This window comes from Lynx canadensis, chromosome B4, assembly GCF_007474595.2.
Source record: "Lynx canadensis isolate LIC74 chromosome B4, mLynCan4.pri.v2, whole genome shotgun sequence".
NCBI classification, from domain to species: Eukaryota; Metazoa; Chordata; class Mammalia; order Carnivora; family Felidae; genus Lynx; species Lynx canadensis.
Window position 1 is genome coordinate 54,700,477 of NC_044309.1, and position 11,746 is coordinate 54,712,222.

Sequence of the window (11,746 nt, forward strand, 5' to 3'; positions counted from 1 at the left end):
CTGTCTGTTCTTCTCCTACTTGTGGGCCTTTGTGAACAATATTGTTTAAAATTTTTTTTAATTTATTTATTTTTGAGAGAGAGAGAGAGAGAGAGGGAGAGAGAGAGAGACAGAGAGACAGAGAGAAAGAGAGAGACTGAACATCAGTGGGGGAGGGGCAGAGAGAGAGGGAGGCACAGAATCTGAAGCAGGCTCCAAGCTGTCAGCACAGAGTCTGATGTGACGCTGGAACTCACAAACCTTGAGATCATGACCCGAGCTGAAGTTGGATGCTTAACTGACTGAGCTACCCAGACCCCCCTGTGAACGATATTCATGAACCATGATGAAGCCTACTCTATGGGGTAGTGCTTTGTTTCTATAGTAAATTACCCCAAACTGCTGGTCTTTTCTTTCTTTCTTTTTCTTTCTTTTCTTTTCTCTTCTCTTTCTTTCTTTCTTTCTTTCTTTCTTTCTTTCTTTCTTCCTTTCTTTCTTTCTTTCTTTCTTTCTTTCTTTCTTCATCTTATGCCTTAAAAATATTATCTCCTGTTGTCAGATTATCAACTCTTTTAAAACTATATTCATGGAGTTTTAGGACAGAATAGGAGCTCTGACATAATCTAATCCTAATGATACCCAGTGTTTGAGTGCCTGACCTCATATTACTCTATGTGTTACCAATAGAACCAGAAATAGTTTTGATCTCACCCCTGTGTGCCTGTGGGGATCCTTTTTTCAACGTTTATTTATTTTTGGGACAGAGAGAGACAGAGCATGAACGGGGGAGGGGCAGAGAGAGAGGGAGACACAGAACCGGAAACAGGCTCCAGGCTCTGAGCCATCAGCCCAGAGCCCGACGCGGGGCTCGAACTCACGGACCGCGAGATCGTGACCTGGCTGAAGTCGGACGCTTAACCGACTGCGCCACCCAGGCGCCCCTGTGGGGATCCTTTTAATTGGTTTTTCGTTTTTGTTGTTCTGTGGTTATAAAACCAGATTAGCTAATCTTATTAAAACTGTAAATTCCTTCAGCGTATTTTATTCATCTTTATATCTTCAGGTAACACAGCATCTGACAAGACACTTTTTTCTCTCCCAGAAACGTAGGACATAATATATGCAAATAAGCTCTGTGAGTTAGGATTTGAGAGGCATCTCTTGGTTCACAGATTCTTTTATACCAGATTTTTGTTTGTTTCTTTGTTGATTTTTGCATTTTTCCCCACTGTTCTTTATTTCCTAATTCTTACATATATTGCAGATAGCTGAGGCTCCTTGAAGCCAAGCTCTGATGGGTGACTTGTTACTCAAGTTGAAACTATGATGGCAATGTTTCCTTATAAATGAAAAACTGATGTTGGTAGGTATCATTAATTACAACAACAACAACAACAACAACAACAAACAAGGCCTTCAATTATTAGAGGAGAAAGTAGTGAAGGTTTAATGTCTTGGAAATCTTTTAAAATAATTAGGTTTAGTTGTCTAGCTGTTCACTGGATAGTTGTAACTTAGAGTACCTTTTCTGTGTACATATTGGCTATTCCTTTTTATTTTTTTTTAATTTTTAAAAAATGTTTATTTATTTATTTTTGAGATAGAGAGATCGTGTGCACTAGCAGGGGAGGGGCAGAGGAGAGAGAGAGAGAATCACATCACACTCTAAGCCACCAGTGCAGAGCCTGACTCAGGGCTCGCAGGGCTGGAACCCATGAACCTCAAGACCATGACCTGAGCTGAAATTAAGAGTTGGACACTCAACCGACTGAACCATCCAAGCACCTCTTATTTGCTTTTTATTTAAAAAAATTTTTTTTTAACGTTTATTTATTTTTGAGACAGAGAGAGACAGAGCATGAACGGGGGAGGGGCAGAGAGAGAGGGAGACACAGAATCTGAAACAGGCTCCAGGCTCTGAGCCATCAGCACAGAGCCCGATGCGGGGCTCGAACTCACGGACCGCGAGATCGTGACCTGAGCCGAAGTCGGCCACTTAACCGACTGAGCCACCCAGGCGCCCCTTATTTAAAAATTTTTAAAGTTTCATTTATTTATTTTGAGAATGAGACAGAGCACAAGCAGGTGAGGGGCAGAGAGAAGGAGAGACAGAATCAGAAGCAGGCTCCACACCATCAGCACAGAGCCCACTGTGGGGCTTGAACTTATGAATTATGAAATTGTGACCTGAGCCAAGATCAAGAGCCAGACACTTAACTGACTGCACCACCCAGGGGCCCCTGTTTTTAATTTTTTAAATGTCTATTTATTTATTTTGAGAGAGAGAGAGCATACACAAGTGCGAGAGAGATGAGGGGGGAGTGCAGAGAAGGGTGAGAGAATCCTAAGCAGGCTCCACACACTGTTAGTGTGGAGCTCAATGTGGGGCTTGATCCCACAAACCATCAGATCATGATTTGAGCCAAAATCAAGAGTCTAACGCTCAACTAACTGAGCCACCCAGGCACCCCTAGCTACTCTTTTTTAAAGGGAGGTAATGATATCCTGAGTTATACCAGGAGTTTTGGAATGACCCTGATGGAATGAGAAGAATATGGACTAGTCTGTGCTAAGAGGTATCAGGCCCCTGGTGGGCCTGACTGATAGATGTTTAGAATTACTGTGCTAAAGTTCCTGAGCTTAAGTCAAAAAATACACATGGATTTTGAAAAAAAAAATTTCAGTTATTTATTTATTTTTTTGAGAGACAGAGAAAGAGCAGGGAAAGGGCAGAGAGAGAGAGGGAAAGAGAGAGAATCCCAAGCAGGCTCTGCAGTATCAGTGCAGAGCCAGACATGGGGCTCAAACTCAAGAAAATATGAGATCATGACCTGAGTCGAAACCAAGGGTTGTACATTCAACCTACAGAGCTACTCAGGTGCCCCGAGTGTGCATGGATTTTTGTTTCTGTTGTCCTTGTGTTACAGGTAGGTGGAAGAGACACTGGTCCTTGTCCCACAGAGTGGAGGAATAAATCTCGCAGAGAGCAGAGAGTGAGCAAAGTGATATTTTATTGAGCAAAAGTACCAAGCTCTCAAGAGCGAGAGTGGTCCTGACTGGGTTGCTGCCAAGTATTTTTGTCCTTGACATTTTATTAGGACCTTATCAGGAATTGGATAACAGTTTGTGAGACTCTGTTCATGGCACCTAGCATGGGCAGTCTGTAACGGGTTTATCCTCCCCCCACCAAAACCTGCCTCTGGAGCTGCAGCCTCCCACCCAAAGCTGCAGTCAGCTCCCCCAGAGTCTCATCTATCCCTGCCTACTGATAACCCTTTCCCTACTCATTTGGAGGCTGTTTTCTCTGGGTGTCTAAAAAGCAGCAGTGGAAAACTCTTTGACTAACATGACCCACTCATGAAAAAAATGCCTTTTTGCTCTTGCCTACTGGGGGAGATGTTAAGTCTTTGTAAGATACCTCAGGTGAGCCTTGTCTTGGTAAGGGATCAGTCCTCAGGGTGATAGAGGAGAAAGTGTTCACACAGTGAAATATACAGCAGATTAAAGTTCACAATTTTTGTCCAAAGTTGAACTTCAGGTAGGCTGGCTCCAGCAGAGCCAATCAGAAAGCAGAACTTTCGGGGCTCCTGGGTTGCTCAGTCGGTTAAGGGTCCAACTTCGGATCAGGTCATGATCTCACGATTTGTGGTTCCAGCCCCAAGTCGGGCTCTGTGCTGACAGCTCAGAGCCTAGAGCCTGCTTCAGATTCTATGTCTCCCTCTCTCTCTCTGCCCCTCCCCCATTTGTGCTCTGTCTCTCTCTGTCTGTCAAAAATAAATAAACATTTTTTAAAAAAAGAAAAGAAAGCAGAACGTTCCTATTGCTTTTAGTGGGATGTTCTTGAGGTTGGCTGGGCAGTGCTTCTGGGAACAGATGTGCCCATCCCCCATGCCCTCAGGACATTACAAAGATCTTCCCTGTGAGAAGTTCTGGATAACCATCAGTATTCTCCATTCCTGGAACCCTGGCCTCTTATTCTTTCTGGTGCCAAGTTTCTTCAGTAGCTTCAAATATTTCTCTTAATTTAGAGACCATGAAGAAAATGAGTAGTTTTTGGTGCTCTGGTCCTGTACATTTCAAAATATGAACTTTTTAAAAAAATATATTTTATTTTTAAGTAATCTCTACACCCAAAATGGGGCTCGAACTTACAACCCTGAGTTCAAGAATCGCATGCTCTACGAACTGAGCCAGTCAGATGCCCCTCAAAATACTAACTTTTTATTTTTAGCAAATGAAAAGATTAAGAATCAAATAGAATGAAAATAGTCTCCTCTCCTTTTCTCTCATGCCAGTCTGGATCCTCAGAGCAACCACTTATGCTTCCTGACTTCTCGAACTGTAGTGCTAAAGCCCAGGAAAGTGTTGTCACTGATGTGTGTGTGTGTGTGTGTGTGTGTGTGTGTGTGTGTATTTGTTGTTGTTGTTGTTTTTTAATTCGTAAGTAAGCTCTACACCCAATGTGGGACTTCAGCTTACCACGCTGAGATCAAAAGAGGCATGCTGCACCAACTGGTTTCATTTACTGTAAAAAAGTACCATGTGTGACTAGGTATTTATCTAAGAGATACAGGTGTGCCATTTCAAAGGGACACATGTACCCCAATGTTTATAGCAGCACTATCAACAGTAGCCAAAGTATGGAAAGAGCCCAAATGCTCATCGATGGATGAATGGATAAAGATGTATATATATATATATATATATATATATATATATATATATATATACAATGGAGTATTACCTGATAATCAAAAAGAATGAAATCTTGCCATTTGCAACTATGTGGATGGAACTAGATGGTATTACGCTAAGCAAAATTGGTCAGTCAGCAAAAGACAAATATCATATGTCTTTACTCATATGAAGACTTTAAGATACAAAACAGATGAATACAAGGGAAGGGAAGCAAAAGTAATATAAAGACAGAGAGGGGGACAAAACATAAGAGACTCTTAAATATGGAGAACAGAGGGTTGTTGGAGGGGTTGTGGGAGGGGGGATGGGCTAAATGGGTAAGGGGAATTAAGGAACCTACTCCTGAAATCATTGTTGCACTATATGCTAACTAACTTGGATGTAAATTAAAAAAAAAAAAAAGTACTAAGTGTGGGGCACCTGGGTGGCTCAGTTGGGTAAGCATGAAACTTTAGCTCAGGTCATGATCTCATGGCTCAGGGGCTTGAGTCCCACATTGGGCTCTGCGCTGGCAGTATGGAGCCTGCTTGGATTCTCTCTCCCTCTCTTTCTGCCCCTCCCAAACTTGCTCTCTCTCTCTCTCTTTCTCAAAATAAATAAATAAACTTAAAAATATATATAAGGCATCCTTATTATCCTCATTAAAAAAATTTTTTTTAAGTTTATTTATATTTGAGAGAGAAACAAAGCATGAGCAGAGGAGAGGAGAGATACAGGGAGACACAGAATGTGAAGCAGGCTCCATGTTCTGAGTCATTAGTACAGAGTCTCATGCAGGGCTTGAACTCACGAACTGTGAGATGAACTGTGAGATGAACTGAGTTGAAGTAGGACGCTTAACTGACTGAGCCACCCAGGTGTACCATTATACAGATGAGGAAACTTAGGCACAGAGGGTTAATTCTCTGCCCAAGATCACATAACTAGTAAGAAAACTGTTTTAAAATCTAAAGGTCATTCTTAAGATGCAGGTTTATGTATGTTTATTTCCTTTTAAAAAGTATTACAAGAAGTCAGGAAGGTTACTAAATATTCAATCATTCAGAAATATAACTCATTTAACTATTCCCATATTTAGACACATTATAGTTTTTACTGAGATAAATAACATTGCATAAATATCCTTGTACAAAGTCATCATCTGTATTTTTTATTCCTTCCTTAGGATCTCTGAGGGTGAGATTACTGGGACAAACCATAGGAACAAATTTCCAGAATTGTACCCTTTTAGGTCTCCTAGCCATGTTTGTTTTACTTGATGTTTTATTTTTGCCAGTTTGTTAGATGAAAATGGTACTTTCTTCTAAATTTGTATAACTTTGATTATTGGTAAAAATCTATACCTTATACCTTTTAAATATTTATAGAACACTTGCTTTTTTTTCTTTTTTGACTTTCCATTATCTGTTCATCTACTACAGTAGATATTTCTTTTTCTTTTCTTTTTTTTTTTTTTCACTTAGCAACTTCACCTGATGTGAAAACAGCCAAGAATTTTCTGTTTTCTAATGTTTTTCTCACCTTAGATACACTCACTGTAGCTTCTGGAGAGAACCTGTCTGAAACTGGAACCAGCCAAGAGAAATAAGAACTGGTGGAAGGCAGGCCAGAGAGAGACCAAGTGATAACATTTGAGGTTCTTCTGGACTTTTTCAGGTATGGAGATCACTGACCACAGAAAGGGTCCTCAATGACATATTCTTTTGCCTATTTTTAAATCACAGTGTCATTTTTTATTTTAAAACCAAAATATTAGAAGTACGAGGAATTTTTACAAACTTATTATTTTGAAATAGTTTAGACTCACAAAAAGTTGCGAAAATTGTTTGGAGAGTTGCCATACTCCCATCACTCAGCTTCCTTCAATAATAACACCTTAGCTACCGTATACTATTAAAACCAAGAAACTGAGGGGCGCTTTGTGGCTCAGTTGGTTACGTGCCCAACTCTTGATTTTGGCTCAGGTCGTGATCTCATGGTCATAGTATCACCATCATGAGATTGAGCTCTGCATAGAGCTCCCCACTGAGCATGAAGCCTGCTTAAGATTCTCTCTCTCCTTCTCCTTCTGCCTCCCCAAAGCCCCCAAAAAACAAAAAAATGAAAAATTGAAATTGATACGCTACTATATAAATTAAACTATAGACCTTATTCAGATTTCACCAGTTTTCATATGAGTAAAATGTTCTTTAAAAATATATATACTTTAAATATACACTTCTTTTAAATTTACTTATTTATATTAAACAATTTGTGCAACATGCAAAGATCATTTTTCTAAATAGAAAACATGCAGTATAAATATTTTAAAATATATCAAGCACTATGTAGGTTTTTAGGCAGTGTCTATGGACTCAGGGATTTCTTTCACTTTTCGATAGAAAATGTTGCAGAGAACATATGCCTCAGGCATTTGGCTGCAGACTGTGTATTTAAGTTAGTTATTCTGTCTTGCTCATTATTTAAGGCAGGTTAAAATGCAATTTCCTGCAGTGTTCTTGTGTTCCACAAAGGAATTTGTTTCTATCAATCATCCATCACCAGTGCTTGAAACCGGTTAGCTTAATGGGTTTTTGAAAAGCCATTTCCCTGCAGCTGTGTTTACCCTTCACTTCAAATGCTCTTTGGTATTTCCTAGGCAAAAATACCAGAAGGAATACTTTTCTTCTCTGCACTTGAATATAAAAAAGCCCCCTTTTTAATTTCTCATTTTGTTTTCTCCGATCTTAGCCTATAGGAGAAAAATCTTAAAAAAAGAAAAAAAGAAAAATGTGGGGGTGACTGGTATCAGTCGGTAGAGCATGCCACTCTTGATCTTGGGGTTGTAAGTTCTGACCTCAAGTCGGGGGTAGAGGTTACTTAAAAAATAAATTTTAAAGAAAAGAACAACAGTAAAAACAAAACCAATATATAGAAAGACAGAAAGGTGCACCAAAAGCAACCACTGAATTCCAGAATCCTGATGTTGCTCATTAAATGAAAATGGGAACTAATTAGGGAGAGGGACATAAGGGAACTAATATTTATTGAGACCTGCTATGTGCTAGATGTGATACTGGTATTTTAAATGGCCCACTGTCACCTTGACAGTATACTCAATACCGCATATTGACCTTAAGACAGTTGTCTAATAATTTTTAAGGTAGAAAGGTAACAATTTAATGAGGCAACAGAACCATTGTAAAGCCAGAGGCAGAAGAAAGCATCAGTCAAATTCCGGCTAATTGATACTGTTGCGGGGTTCTGGAGTGCAAAGGTCAAGAAAGAATTCTTGAGATGTTGTATTGTGCAATTTAGTAAGCTTACTTGAGTAGCACAGGGACAAGACCCTTGGGCAGAAAGAGCTGCGCTTTTGCTGTGTGAAGCTGTTGGATATCTGCTTAAAGGTGAACATTTTTCTGCTTTCATACCTCATCAATACTATACTGTCTGGTCATCTCTTTTTAACTCCCTTAATTTCATTCTATAAAGAGTCCATGATTTTAGAAAGTATTGAAAATATATAGAAATATACAAAGTAGAAAGCAAAAGTCCTCAGTTTCCCCATCTCCCATTCTTCTCCTTAGAGGTAATTACCCTTAACAACTTAATATGCATCCTTTTGTCTCTACATCTTAAAAGGTATACTGATTCAGCAGTATTTGACATAGAGTTTTTCAACTTTATAATTATACAGAAGTGATAAGCATTTAGTAGATATATTTCAAATTTTGAATTTTGAGCTTTCCCCAGGCTAGCCATGTGCAGTATGATCTCTCTCATGATACTGGGCAGTGGCACACAATCAGAAGGGTAAAAAACCAATATATTTTGCCAACCATTCTGCACCTGTACAACCATTCTGTTTTTACTTTCATACAGTATTCAATAAACTACATGTGATATTCAATACTTTATTATAAAATAGGTTTGTATTAAATGATTTTGCCCAACCACAGGCTAACGTAGGTGTTCTGAGCATATTTAAAGTAAGTGAGGCTAAACTGTGATGTTCAGTAGATTAGTATATTAACAGCATTTTTGGCTTTTGATATTTTCTATTTATGATGAGTTTATCAGGTTGTAACCCCATCATAAGTGGAGGAAAATCTGTAGTTGAAATTTTTTTATCATACAACATGACTAATAAAGTCTACTCCTTTTCAGAAGTAAGTTATTTATTATTCATTATAATTGTTTTACTTGTAGCAAATTATACTTTCCAATTTCAAATACTGAAGATCTTAGGTCATCAGTTAGGAATAATTCCATGATCAATTTTTTCTCTTGCTTGTTTGGTATTTAATAAAAATTGTTAAAATTCATCACAGTATATGATTATTATGTGTATCTGGTACCTTACTTATATCAACATATATTAAATTTAATTCTCATGAGAATGCTTTAATCCATGTGTTATGATTCTCCCTATTTGTAAATTGGGGAAATTGAGGCACAGAGAGTTCAAACCAACTGGCCAAGTCCACTTGATGCTGCTGGTGATGCTAAGAATCAAGGTTAGGAGGGCTTGAAATCATCAGTGCCAGTCTGCTGGACCAAGTCCCACAAGTTAGTCTTTTTGTTCTCTCTGTGCTTTGGTTTGTATAGTTTTATATTATGTTTTCTAATTCTCTGAAATTTTCTTCTGTAGTTTCTAATCTGCTTTCAAGTTTACCCAGTATATTTAAAATTTTTTTAAGTTTATTTATTTTTGAAATATAGAGAGAGACAGAGTGCAAGTGGGGGAGGGGCAGAGAGAGAGGGAGACAGAATCTGAAGCAGGCTCCAGGCTCTGAGCTGTCAGCACAGAGCCTGAAGTGGGGCTTGAACTTTCCTGTGAGATCATGCCCTGACCCGAAGTCAGGCGCTTAACTGACCCCCCCCCCACGTGCCCCCCACCCAGTATATTTAAAATTTTAGAAATAATATTTTCATCTTTGGAAATTCCACTTTGTTCTTTTTATACTTTAAGTTGCTCTTTTGTTAATATTCATATTTTCCTTTACATCTTTAAGTGTTTCTGTATGTATGTATGTGTGTGTGTATGTGTGTGTGTGTGTGTGTGTGTGTGTAAAGTTCAACTATCTTTGTCATTTCTGTCTTCTGTTTGTATTGACTAATATTCTTCCCCTACTTATAGGTCACAATTCCCTGCTTCTTCCCATATCTAGCTTTTTATTTTTGATGCTGGAGATTGTAATTGTGAATGTCATGTTTTTAAAAAAAATTTTTTTTCTTACATTTATTTATTTTTGAGAGACAGAGAGAGACAGTGCAAGCAGGGGAGGGGCAGAGAGAGAGGGAGACACAGAATCCGAAGCAGGCTCCAGGCTCTGAGCTGTCAGCACAGAGCCCAACGTGGTGCTCAAACCCACGAACCGTGAGATCATGACCTGAGCTGAAGTCAGACACTTAACCAATTGAGCCACACAGGCACCCCATGAATGTTGTCATGTTAAAGGGGCTAGATTTTGTTGCATTCTATAGAGAGAGTTGAAGTTTGTTTGGAAGGCAATTAAGTCACTTGTGGATCAGCTTGATTCTGTTGAGGCTTGTTCTTAAGCTCTGTTAGGGCAATTCTAGAGTAATTTTACTCTGTGGTTGGCTTACACATATTAATAATGTGTTACACTTCTGGGGTATACCATGAAGACTGGGGTCTTCAACAGGATGCCTATACAGTGGCTGGTCAGAATTCAGATTATCACCAAATATCATTTGGGCTCTGGGAGTCACTCAGTTTACATTTCCATAGCAGATTTTCTTTGCTGACCTTATATCTTATGTATGCCCCACGTGTTCCAGCTGCCTCAGCTTTCCTGAATGCCAATCCCTCTCTCTTCCACTTACCAGGGCTCCAAGGCTTTGCTCAAACTCTCTCTACTTACATTATAACCCCAAAAAATGCTTCCAGGAAGAAATTTAGGGCAATGCTATGGTTCATCTTCTTTCCTGTTTTTCAGAGATTATGTTCTTGTCATGTCTATTTTCCAATGTCTTTTCTTCTTTCTTTAAAAAAGAAATGTTTATTTTTGATAGAGAGAACATGAGCGAGGGCAGAGAGAGAGAGAGACAGAGAGAGAGAGGATCCCAAGCCGGCTCCGCACTGACAGCAGAGAGCCAGATGTGGGGCCCCAATTCTCGAGCTGAGAGATCACGACCCAAGCTGAAGTCTGATGCTCAACTGAACCACTCAGGCGCCCCGCCCCTCCCCCCCCCCGTCACTTTTTTTAATTTGAGAGAGAGAGAGAGTGCATGAGCATGGGAGAGGAAATAGGGCAAGAGACAATTTCAAGCAGGCTCCACCCTCAGCACAAAGCCTGATGTGGGGCTCTATCCCACGCTTCTGGGATCATGACCTGAGCCCAAATCAAGAGTCAGATGCTCAACCCACTAAGCCACCCAGGTGCCCCTATTTTCCAATGTCTAAAAACTGTTGTTTCTCCTGTTTTGTTTAGTTTTCCAGTTGTTTACATTTGCAAGTCCAGAATCATTTTACTCTATCGTGGCCCCATATCCTCTTCATAGGCAAGGGCTGAGGAAAATTCTCAATTTCCTACTATATCAGAATAAAATGGGTGCTTCAAATGGTTAACGAGTGGGCTGATATTCATGGCATTGTATATTTAGAAGCATTATGGAAGATTCTGAATTTTGAATTTTCAGCAGGTAAAGCCTGGTGTTGGAGAGTCTGTATTTAATGAACATCCAAGTGACTCCGATACAGGTTTCTATAGCACACATTTTGTGGAAAACTGTTCTAAACCTCTAAAAAGTCTCAGAGCTTACCTTTGAGTCCTTTACTCCCAAAAGAAGGCATATACAGTTCATTGCCAAATGCTTTGATCAAGGTGATAGGCAAGTATAGGAGGCAACAAGGGTGATGATCACAAGGGTACATTCTCAGATCATCTGGGCTTGAATCCAGGTCTTCCATTATTGGCTATGTCAAAGGTAGTAGGCAGAGTAATCTTTATGAAGCTTTTCCTCTGTAACATGGACATAAAAATGGCATCAGATTGTTGTGAAGCTGAAAGTAGATACAATAAGTGCAGGATAATCCCTATAACAGCAACCAGGAGAGAACTAA